Below are 12826 nucleotides of genomic sequence, written 5' to 3'. Positions count from 1 at the left end.
CAACAAAAACAAGGCTAGAATGACAAAATAGCAGACGTACCAGGGACTCTGGAAGGGCATTTGCAAAACCCACTTCATTCTACTAGCACTCTTTGAGCATGTCAGCAAATATGGGACAAATGAAAATTGTTTGCCTGGTTTCACTCGGGTTTTCAAAACATTCTCAACAGGACCCAAACAAGAGGGTAGGCAATCAGGTACTCTGTTAATGAGAACATCACGCCACAGCAAGCAGACAAGCTGGCTAAGCGTCAGAAAAAATAAATACATAATTGAGCATCAAGTTTACTGTTTCCAGCAGGGTAAAATATTAGTATCAGCATGCGCTTAGCTCCTAGAAAGATCTCTGTTGGTTTGTAGATTAATGGACAACATGGTAGAGGCGAATCATCGGTAAGGTGGCAATACTTGCAAATGGTAAATATTCTTTGTCAAACCTAGAGAAAGATGGAAGAAATCATTCATGGAATGGTGTAATATTTCTTGGTTAAAAACGCACATTGCATGGATTCATTTGAAGTACCTGCATGTGTTCCTAGGTTCAAAATGATAAACATTCATGGCCTCGTAGGCTGTAGTCTGTATCCTTGTAGCATTGTGCTTTCCATTTGTTGAGGTGTGCGTAGGGAATAGGGTGGGGTTTCTTACTGAAAACGGTGTGAGAGCAGTATGGAAGTGCATTATGTCCAGAATGTTGTGCTCAGTTCAGTTTTGTATCCAAAGAAAATTATAGCAGAAATCAAAAGGGTCTAGAAATAGCCAACACAATTGTTTCAAGGCATAGTACGACTTCCAGGTAGGAAGCAAATTAAATGGCAGGTGTATTTATTTTGAAATCATATGAATAAAATAGGTATTCAAAATAGTTAGAATAAATTACATAGAAAAGCAAATTCAGTGTTTCTGTTTACCTTGTCTTTCACACTCCAGCACCAAAGGCACATCTCATTAAACTGAGAGCTAGGGAAAGCATTTCATCAAAGGGAATACTTTTCCTGAGGCACCCTCATTCACCTGTGGAAATTTCTGGTACAAGATATCTCTGAGGTTCAGGGTGTGAAAGGATTCAAATAAGGAGATATTTGTGGATATTGAAATTTTCCAGATTTACAATAGAAGAAGTTAAGATACAAGTGATGAATATAAAAGCTTCATATTATAGCATGTATGCCAACCACTAATGAAGGTGCTAGGGAGATATTTCCCTAAGCAATGGTTATCCTTAACTGTCCGGCATGAGAGCCTGTGAGCCTTTCTTTGTACATTGTGGTACTCGCCAATATCAAAGACAAAATGCTAAACAAATGGATAATTGGCCGATCAGGCGTGGAATTTCCTGTGTTCTTGAACCCTCTTCTCCTCTGTTTCTTTCTGTCCTCAAGGCTCCCCTTCCTGTCATCTAAAGTGCATGGAGGTACCCCTGAATCATTTAACATTTCTCTCAGTGTTTTTTTGGCTCTTTTAAGGAATTGAACGCATGGCGTCCAGAATCAGGCTCACTGCCAATTTTGACTTGACCTGGTCGCAGTTTTGCAAGCATTGTCAATGCCAGAGCGACAGCTGAAATGGAAACTTTAATGATGTTAATGAATAAAAGCTTAAGCTGTGCTTCCTGCACCTGGGCAGCAAAAGTGCATTTATAATTACTTGCCAAACAAGCCTCCTGGCTGTATTCTATCTGCCCCAGGCAAGCAGTTAACTGAGGTTCTCTCCTTTTTCCAAGATTCTTTTTGAGTGAATGCTGCCAGTGAAAGGTGTTGGATTGACAGCTCTGGAGACTGAAGCCTTCTATTATATGACAGAAGTGAAAAAAATCTGTAACAACAGTTTTTATTAGGTCACCTCATTCATTCCTCTGTCAACACAAGATTGTTCTCTATAATACATTTATGAATGATACTCCCTTTTTCCCCATTCCTACCAAACACAAATCCCCAGGTCTTTTCTATTTTGCTGCACAGTTCTGATCCTCACAGCCTCTTATATACTGACGCTGTAGAAAAAAAACAAAATGTGTGTGAGTGAAAAGATATACATGGGCATCTTTCAGGCTCCCAGAGTTCACTGGAGAAGGGGCAACAGGAAAGTTTGGAATATGCAAGGAAGATGCTGAGAAAATGTCGGACAGCAGTTTCTGCGGGCCAATGTTTTTGCTCCTAGATGCCTCCTGAAAGGAGACTACAATGTTCTTTTCCTTGCTCTACTGCTCATACACTACTGCTATTGTCTGGATGACTATCATCTTTTTAGCAGCAGATCATCCACAGAACTCAGTATGTTAACACTGCATTTGGTTGAAGAATGAGAATTGAAGCACAGACGGGTTAAGTGACTTGCTGAAGCTCTCAGTGAGTGAAACACCTCTAGATTCCTCTCTACCTTCTGGTCCATTCCTTTAAAGACTCTCTGAAGACTGGTTCGATGAAACACAACTACTAATGAACGTTTGTCCATGACAGGGTAGTCCCACACCAGTGCAGTAGAAGAAGAGGACCCCTTCAAATCCTGCATTGCATAGATTTCTGGGAATTCCAGTCTCCTCTTAGCTCCTTCTCCTCTTGCATATTGCCAGAGCACAGGATTTATTGCCCAAGTATTGTTACATGATGGTATTTCTTCCAGAATAGGTCCTTCCTGTGTGTCAAAGTTAAACCAACAAACAGATGAAAAGGATCCTGCTGAACCTCATGAGGAGCTCTGACAGCTGTTAGTATTTAGTACATGAATGGAAATGGGAACAGAAACTACACTAGGGATGACCAGATTACAGAGATACTTTATATCTCTGTTCTGAAATCCTGTATTTACAAATCATTCCAACAACCAGCAGCAATTACCAGACACCATTTCTTATCAGACTTCTGTCCTGCTACCAGTTCTTGTACTAGACAGACTCGGATTAGCAACTTTCTTCAGACAGACACACTAAAACCCCTTACCTTCAAAGGAGCACTTCATCAGCATATCAAATGGCCGAGACTACTGTCCCAGACATGATCCAGTTTAATCAGCATCTGGGTTCCTGCCATTTATTTTTATACATTGGGTTTATAAAGGAATCTTAGCTGACTAGTGCCAAACAGTAACCAGGTGTGCTCAGTAAGGGAATTACAACTGACTTATTCATTGCTGTGATAATGCACATGGATGGATCCTAGGCTGCATGCTCAAAACCACAGAACACCTCCTACGCTCAACTACGCTAGAGAGCATATGTCCATCATGCAGTGCAGCTCATGCAGAAACTTCTACGCTTGCACGACATGACTTAGCTGTGGTTTTGAAGGCAGAGGAGCTGCACTGTGTGGTGCTGGCTCCAGAGAATTTGTCCTGCTGTGAGCACTCTGCTGACATTGCTATGCCACATTCATGACCCGAGCTGATGTTTCCATGCAGCACCCTGCTGTTGGGCTTACTCAGATGCCAGCACAGCAGTGCACTGTGGTGTGTGGACATGCCCTCGGGTCATTTGCCAAAGTAATTGTGTTCCTCCTAGCTCACAGCATGGCAACTGTGCAGCATCCAGCTGTGGCTATTGAAAGAGAGGATCACGGGAGGAGGCAACTGAATCTTGAGGAGCCTGTACAGAAGGGCTGGTTCAAGAAAGTCAGGGCATGAGCAAAGCTTAGAAAGGAATCTGAGATGGCAGACAGGCTCTATGGAGATTTTGCTGTGCAGAAGAAGGATATGTGCATAGGCCAGATTCAGCAAAAAAAAAATAAGAGTATAACAGAAGCGCACCTACGCTGAAAAAGAATCATCAAGGCGCTTAAAGAAGGTGAGGATCTGGGATGTAAATGCTGGCAGTGTCAGACATCTGGACCAAGCCTGGCCACCTGGCCTCCTTCTGTCTGATATGGTTACTCTGCTCTCAGCCCAAGGGCTGGATAGCTGTGCAAAGACACCTGGAGCCTGCCCCGTCCTGGAAGAGATATACCTGGCTCCCCGCCACCCTCATGCACTACAGAGCAACCAAGGACATGAGCTGCGAGGACCACCTTGGGGTCTCATCCACATCATATCCACTGCACTCATCAAGATCACAGCGTCTCGTGCCCTGGCACAATTCATGCCCTCTCTAAGTGAACAATTTCCAACAGAGTAACACAAGTGATTCATTCTCTCTGACAGTCTTTTACATGTAAATATTTTATATTCCTATTGAATATTTTTGGATGATTATGAATTCTTGATGTGATGAGGACCTTGCTATGTATGAAATGCAGGAAGCAGCAAGGACTCGGCAAGGAGGAAAAGCATCCAAGTATAAAAAATAAGGTATCATTACACACTACAAATTAGAAAAAGCTGGGATAAAAACACAGGCTCATATCACTCTTCCTTCTCTGTCTGGACACTTTCAGAAACAGTTTGGAGCTCACATAAGGAGTTTTTCACATGGCTAGATAGGGAGTTGGCTGCCTCTCATGTCTTACACCCCATGCCCCCCCCCCCCCCAGTTCTTCTGATTTAGTTTTAGTTTCTTTATTCCTTGAAAGATATGCATGGAAAGATGCAACACCAAAAGGGACCCAGGACTGAAGTCACTCCAGAGTGTCTTCTCTGTCTTTGGTTTGACTGTCTCTGCAGCACACCCAGAAACCCAGACTGCACCTCTGAATCCATGCAGTGAGTCTAGACTGAAGATGGAGAATTTCTACAAAATGTGAAAAGATCTGGACAAGGCAATTCTTAAACTGAGAAGATAAGACAGAAAATGCTTAGCTGCCTCATGAACCCATCTTCCAGACCTGTCCACCTTTGCTCATGCATCCCTAAGTAGGTGGCTGCAAGAACAACCCCCTATGACTGTCTGCTTAGCATGTTGCCTGCAAAGACAAATCAACCCTCTGGGAAGGAGGGAAAGCATGGCAAAGGGAGTTCTCAGCTGAACAAGCCCAGATAAGGGTTGCACAAAGGACCCTGGTTATCTGGTCCCTGTTGTGCTCTCATCAAAGTCTGGCACTGAGTGTTAGGGTTTCCATGTGTCCCCAGGGTGCAGTACGCTGACTTTGCTTGAAGTGCAATTTAAGATTGATGAATTCACAGGTTTTAAATCAACTGCAAGCATGGCCCCTTGATGTAGGCTATTAACTTAATGAAACTGAAATGCTGTGAAGTCAGATAACAGTATTTACCTAGAGATTTAAGGAGACCTGTCTGAGGTAGCACAGGACTTTTCTGAGAAGTGTAAGGTACCCTCTAACAGCACTTCTCAGGCACACTTACACACACTCAAGCTGCCAGGAAGACACTGCGTGCTGACAAGTGCTTGCTCCCTCTCAGGTTGGCTGACAAGTGGTATGTTGTGGCACAAGGAGAAGGGATTCTTTCCAAAGCTCAGGTTCTGCTGCAGAGGTTGTCCAGTACCAAAGGAAGGACACCCAGCAAGCATCAGGGTCCTACATAGCCAGCCCTCAAAAAATAATTCAGTCAGACGACTGATAGATGCTCTTGACCAGGTATATGTAAATTCACCTAGCAATTCAGCAGCAGGACCCAGCTCTCTGGACTGACGCCTGGCTGTGCTGAGCACTGGGTGCCACAGCTTTCCATCACATACTTCAAACAGATGAGCCGGAACAGCTCTCCAGATGAGTGAGCTGAGATTTAGCAGCAACTGGGAACACCCTGCTTCCCACCTCATAGTTAATGCATATGGTGTAGCACATGTGTACTCATTCTGTGCACAAATGTTGCCCATTTCACCTGCTATCTGAAGTAGTTTCTCTGATAAGCTCGAACCTCATGTTTCCTGCCTTTCCCGCGCTTCCACACACAGCTACAGAGATGGGGTGCACATTTGAATGCTCTGGTGGCTGTGCATGAGGTGGGAGAAGCTCAGCTATCTTGCTCACTGCTTTCAGGAGGGAGTGGGGAGCAGCGAAGCAAATGCCCAGCACACACAGCAACTGCCAGGACCCTGCTCATACAAAGGCAGCCCACCAAGCACAGCATCCCAGCATCTCTGGCAGTACCAGGGTAAGAGCAAGGAGGACCCAAGTAGAGGATGGGTGGCAAACTAATCTAGGGACCTCCCCCCAGCCCCTCTTTTCCTCAGCAGTCAGCACAAGGCAAAAAAAATGCACAAGCTCCATGTCCCTGCGTTCACTGCAGCCAGCTTGACACAGCTCTGAAATCCCACCAGGCTTTGCAAAGAACACAGGTTTGTGATGAGAGCTGTTAGGGCTATGGAATAGCCTCCTAAAAGGCAGTAAGGATATACTGCTGCTGAGGTAGTTTGGAATAACAATCCTAAGTGAACCACCGGTGTTTGGATGTATTTGTGGTTATGCCTCCTTTGCTCAAAAATACTCCCTTACTCATTCGCTAAAGTGCAACAGGGGAAATTCTTTACAGGTTACTCCTATCCCAGAAAGCCCACTGCAGAGCCTGGCGTGTCTTGCTCAGATGTACTTGGACTCTTCCCAGCACCAGACAGAAGGACTCACAGAAGCATGTGATAGAGGATTTAAGTGTCAAAATAACTAAGGAGTATTAGGGAATTTATCTCAGCTAAATGACATATGTTTCAATTGCATGAGGCTGGGGACTATTCCATTTAAGCTCTTATGCAGATCATTTTTGCTCCTGTTCACCTAGATAAAACCATGTCTTTTCAGAGAAAGTGCAGGGGTCACTTTCTGAAACAGTCTTCCTACTCAATTCTCTTCCAGAAAAAAAAAAAGAGCAGTTCAAGTGTATCTTTTAAACCCTTTTCAGTTTTCTTCTTTTACTTCTTTTACCTCTTTGGATTTTCCTGTGGGCTGAATGCATTAGTTAGTCTATAGCAAAAGAACTACATTTAAATTCTAGAACAATATTCCATCTGCAGGAAACTGAAATCAAATATTATGTTGAAGTTTGTGTTTGTGGGCACAGTGGAAACACACACACATATATCTAAAGCCAAGAATTTGTTCGTAATATAATCAAAATCTTAACAGTGTAATCCAAGAGTAATACTCCAGATTTGCCTATAAAAGACCAAGGAAGCATACTTCTCTACAGAAAAAAAACAATCCCTCAATAACAGTAATAATGCATTTTGAAACTTCTCAGTTTGCATGCCTTTTCCTCACCCTTGCACTGCTCTTCTGAGTCTTGATGGTGATGGTTTCTCTCTGACAGGAGGGGATGTGGGTTGTCATGGTGTGTCATCAGCATCTGGAGTCCTTCACTGGGAAGAACATGATGCTGACATTGATGGTTTCTTCTTCCTCACTCTAGGGTCTTGTTGGCATGTTTTTTTATCTGCCTTCTTTTACACCTTCCTCTTCCTTCAGCAGTCTGCAACTCCAGATTACATCAGAATATATTATGTGTGATGCAATTTACATATGCTAGATACTTGTTCCTTGTTCTCTTTGTTCCCCAGAATAACTGGTTGTCCAGCTCCAGGATATTTATGCAGCTGCATTTCTTTACCTGGCTGCTGCAGCACTGTTTGTAGACGTGCAGCTTCCAGTGCCAGCCTGTGTGCCCCATCTCTTGCTATCCCACCATATCTGTGCTTTTCTAAACTGCATCCCATGTGCCCAGTTCCTAAGGCCTGTTGTCAAACCAGACCTACATTCTCTGTGCTGCAGCGTGATGTTAGAGTCAGAAATATGGTTATACCATGGAAAGATGAACAAAAGCAAAACGAGCTGGCTGTAGCTACCCGGTCAGTTAGCAAAGCTGTTGTTACAGCTAAACCAAGTAAAAGAAATTTGCAGGCAGGCCAAGAAGAGCTCAGGCAGAGCTGTGACCTGTTACTAGCAATGGCAATATTGCATTACAGGGCTACAAGTTTGCTTAAGCTCTTTCTGGAACTTTTTACATAAAGTAACTGGACTTTCAACCAAAAACGCAGAGCTCCATACCTATGAAGCTGACAGAGATCCCCCTGCTGCACAGGCCCACTGATGTGTCCAGGCATTTTTGCTTTAGTATTGTTCTTCACTGTCACAAAAATCTTGAAGACTGAACACAAGGACAGGGAGCTGTTTCTTTTAAATCCCTGTGGCTTTCATTCCTCCTACTCGCTGTCTGCCACTTCTAATTAAAGTGCAAGGACCATGTCATGAGGATGGTGAAGTTGTATCTGGACTGCAAAATTTGCTTCCTAGCCCTGTCACCAACTTACCAACTGACATCAGGCAAACACAGAGTCTGTGCCCTTTGGTTTTCCCTCTGTAAGGAAAGGAGACATTGCTTATATATCTCTGCAGAACATCTGGAGGAAGGACAGCTAATGCATTGACCCAGATTTGCAGATGTGCTCTGACAAATAAGACAGTGAAGGAAGTGGCTAAAGCAGAGTAATTCACTGACCAGTTTTTCACTGGTTGTGGTCCTGGGGTGGAGAAGAGAAATCCTGGGTATCACCAGATGGTAAGCTTAAGCTTAGGTATTCCCCAATGGACTACCCACCTTCAATGAAAACACAGTGGTTTCCCACTTTCCCTATATCCCTCATATGCTCAGTGCCAGGGAGGGTCTGTGGAAAATGAGACCTGAGTACAAGGAACTCTTCAGCAGTGAGGTACCCATCCCTGCTGGCAGGACAACATTCTAGAGAAGGTCTGGCAACCTTTCGAAAGCGGTAATAACAGCAATAAGAGGAGCTGTCTCTCTTGCAGCCTGCCTCCCAGAGCAAGAATTTCTTTCTGAGGCTCTCATCCTAATTCACTGCTTCATGCCTCCCAGGCTGCAACTACAGAACCACGCCATTGTGCTCAGAAACATTTCTAGTGCACCGCTGTTGGCTCCATTATTAGAAAATTGTGCATTATCTACCGGTGAGTGACTCGTGTGTTAAAAGTCACCAGGGGGGCCCGGGGCCCTGTGCACACCGGGTAGTGCAGCCTGTGCTTACTGAGACCTGGCACTTGGTTTCAAACTGCTGCAGATTATCACTGCATCATGCTGCCCACCATACTCCTGCCGTGACACCGCGTACTGAAGGGCTGCTTCTGCTTGCAGCCGTGCTGGTGATTGAACAGTAGTCTTGCTGATGATTAATACTCCAGGGTGGCTGAAAGCAGAATATGTCCTTCTTGTTCTCAGGCACATCTCCTGCAGGAAATGCAAAAAAAAGAAAAAAAAAACCAAACCATAATACAAATAATTCTGTGCCATACAACTTCCACTTCTGCGTTAGGCATAATTAGGGACCCATATCCTGTCAGCACTGTAAATTTTGCCTTTTCAACACAGCTGATAATAGGTATCAGAGAAAAAAAACTAACAAATGCACAACAAAAAGTTAACCATTCCTGCCCCTATTCCCTGCCAGAGGCTTTCTGCCCTTTGGCTGTTGCAGAGCCAGAGAAATTGCAGACTGACTGACATTTCTTCTTTGGCAACAGCCCCTCCAAAGACAGCACTCTTTTCCTTTACCCTTCTGTCTTGGGAAATTGCTCCTTCCCATGCCCTCACCCTCATTTTTTTGCCCTGCTTGGCAGAAGCAGCCAATTCCCTGTGTGGCTCAGTCTATCTGAAGTGGTAACACTACTGGATGGGGGAATGGGACCCCCTTAGCTTGAAGGCCCTCTGGGGAACTGAAGTAGAACATGTAAAAGACAATAACCAAACCCATTATCACTTGTGAGGACAATAATTATTAAATCTGCTGTGAACTACACTAACCCACACCTCCTTTCCCCAGTCTACCTAGGAGCACAAATGAACCCTGAAATGAGCATCCAGCCCAGACTGAGATCAGCTAGAGTTACCCAAGCACATGCTATGTCTGTAGGAGCAGCCAGGGCTATACACTAGCACATGGGCAGGCCACTTGAGATTACCTCCAGCTACTAAAGACAGTCAAGATCACTGCCAGCTGCCCTGCCTAGATACCTTGGTCATATTCATCATTTACACTGTAATGCCTCAGGTGGATTTTATGAGGCATTACTTCTGTTTTGCCCAAGAACAAACCCAGAAAGCTAGCTACAAGTGAGCACCAAAGAGGACCATCTTCTCCCAGCTGTCAAGGAAAGCTTTGCACGTCTTCCTGCTCAGGCAGGGAGGGGGATAGCTACATAGGGACAGTGCAGCCACATGCTCCTCAGAGAACAGGGGAAGACCCCCCAGCTTCTGGGTCTTTGAGCTGTTCAGAGGCCTGCCCCAGCCCAGCCCTGCCTTCCCCACCATCTTCACCCTTGGAGGGGAAATAGGTGGTGCTCCTCCAGCCAGGCTGGCCCTGCCCCATGTGTTTAGTCTTTTTGCTCTGTTGTAGCTGGATTAACCCTCCCACTCAGCTGGGCAAGCTGATTAGTTAAAGAACTTGTTTCATCCCTCTCTAGGGCTTTATTTTTCATCTGTCATTTTCCTCCTTGTTACAACAGTAAGCCTCGGCTTCTTCAGCTCTTTCCATGCTACCCACTCACTGCCCCCTCCATTTCCCCTGCCACCAGTCCTTAACAGCTTTTCCCAGCTGGGATGAGGGAGCAGGGCCTTCCTGTTTTACCCCAGTGTGATGTGTCCCAATATCCTTTCATCTCCTCCCTTGACATTCCCTTTCACATCAGTTAATTTCCAGTTTATTCCTCCAGTACTCTTTCTTAGTCCCTTCCATTTCATCCCCCTGGACCACATTAGCCCCATGCACAGGACTATGCTTGGAGACCCAGGTGCCTCTGCAAAGGTAGTCAGAGGCAGCCCATCATATTGGGGTCTTTCCTCACCATGTATGGTGAGGGTCGGAAGTCAAGGAGGAAGGTGTATGCAGGTCATTGCCCTAGAGAAAGCACGTACATTGGTACTCATTTCTGGCCAACAGGAACTTAGAACCATGAAACGGAGGCTCCAGGACCTTGCAGTCCATCAAAATGAGAGGGATTGAGTCCAGCAGCCTTCCTCAGCCTTTTGCAGGGCAAGCAACACCACCTCCTCAGCTTCCTTACTCATTTCAGCATGGCCTTGTTTCTCCTTCTTGGCTCTGTCTAGGTTGTCGGTTATCTGATCCTGACCATTGCTCCCCTCTCTTGCCATCTCCTCTCTCTTCTGTTGTCCTTCCAAGTACCCCTCCACATCTGTCTTCATCTCTGACTATCACAGACAAACCCTCCAAACGGTGAGCAAGTGAAATGTATCTTTAGGGGAAAGAAAAAGTCTATAATTATGCTGCTTCCATGGCTGCCAACAATAGCCCCGATGACTTTGATTGTACACCGTGACCCCTTTTGCCGTGCTCCGTCTGTTTGTTTTTATAGTCTGTGAATTTGCAGCAGCAAAAGGACCATGTCTGCTTATTTGTATTTACAGTGCCCCATATGCAGTCTGCCCCAGTTCTGACCAGTGCCTTGCTCTACGGGAAATACAAGTAAGAATAACAATGAAGAGTGGGAGCTGCAGTCAGCAGCACAGCCCTACTTTGGAAGTAGAACAAGACAATTGAGGAAAGGATTTTCAAATAATCCAAATGAAGAATACAAGGGACTAAATATTTAATACTCTGTCATCCTCTCTAAAAATCCCTAACATTTCTAAAGTGTCTTTCAAAAGGCAGCAGTACATAAAGAGCAGATGCAAAATGTGGCTCCAACAAGCAAAGATTCCCCTCTTCCCCCAGTGGTACTGTGAGTGTGCAGCTATAGCCAAGGCACAAGGGAGTCCTTTCAGCAGCAGCCATACCTGTAATGCCATGGAGCTCTGTTGGAAGGATATAAGCAGTAGCTGTGGATATAGTTCCTATTCTTACTCCCCTTGACTTTACAGGCAGGATCATGGAGAGATCATGGATTTGTAATACAGTAACACTTTGTTTAAAATTAAATGAAAACAATTCACACTTTTTGCAACACAGTCCACATTCCCCTTTGTCTGGGGGCTCAGCAAGTATAGCAAGGGGCAGAAGAAAGTGTTCATGTGGAGGGAGAGTGCATTGACTATATCTCGCCTGCAAAAACCCTGCATCCCCCAGATAATTTCTCTGCCCGCCTCTTCCCTGGGCACTTTCAGGTGCCAGACTCCACACAGGAATTCCCAGTACAGACCAGTGCCAGTATGACAAATACTGGTGACCAGGCTGTGTGAAGGGGAATTGAGGACAGTGGGAAGGGACAGATTGCCAGTGGGTTGGACTGGCCGGGGAGAGAGAGAAAGACAGGCAGAGAGGCTGTGTGTGCATGTTGGAGGATGCAGGACCCTGTACTTGGGATATGTGCTGGTGGCAGTATTATGTCTGTGTGTGTGGAGAAATGAGAGGATTTCAACATTCTGCATTTTAAACTATTTTCCACTTGATTGCTTATCAATCACAATTATAAGCCAAAATTAACAAGTCATGCTCATGCTGGGCAGGTAATATCCATGCACAAAAGGAGACATACATACAGTAGGGAATGGGCCACCTGCAAGGTATCTACAGCCCTCTTCCGTCTCTAAGTGCAAATTTGGTCTACTTTTCCTCTTATTAATCTAGGGCTAACTGCAAGCAACCAGAGGGAGAAGGGAGAACTGTTACCAACCGGCTGCATCCCTGTTTCTGAGCTGGTATGAGTGAAAAGAAATCCCAATGTCAAAGGATGGATCTAGATAAAATCTCACTCTGTGACCTGAAATTATTATCAGCTATTGTGTTATCTCCCAGAGACTTGAGCAAAGGAGGTGATCTGCCATATTCCCATTCCAAGTTCTTTGGATTATATAGCCCTTTTCAATTTTCTGCCAAATCGAAAGTGCCCATGGAGAAAGCACGCAGTTTGTAAGGTATTCTTAAGGTGTTTTTCCACTACTCAGTTTCAGGTCCTGCATTCCAACAGGCTGGCATCTCAGAAAGGCATTTTCTTTCAGTGGTTTCCGTGTGACTATGAGTTCAACACTGTGTAGTGGCAAC

The sequence above is a fragment of the Pezoporus flaviventris genome, unplaced genomic scaffold (genome assembly GCF_033815535.1).
Source record: "Pezoporus flaviventris isolate CSIRO_AGI_PZ_B2104156 unplaced genomic scaffold, CSIRO_AGI_Pfla_v1 ptg000066l, whole genome shotgun sequence".
NCBI lineage: Eukaryota > Metazoa > Chordata > Aves > Psittaciformes > Psittacidae > Pezoporus > Pezoporus flaviventris.
This window is presented reverse-complemented; position numbering follows the sequence as displayed.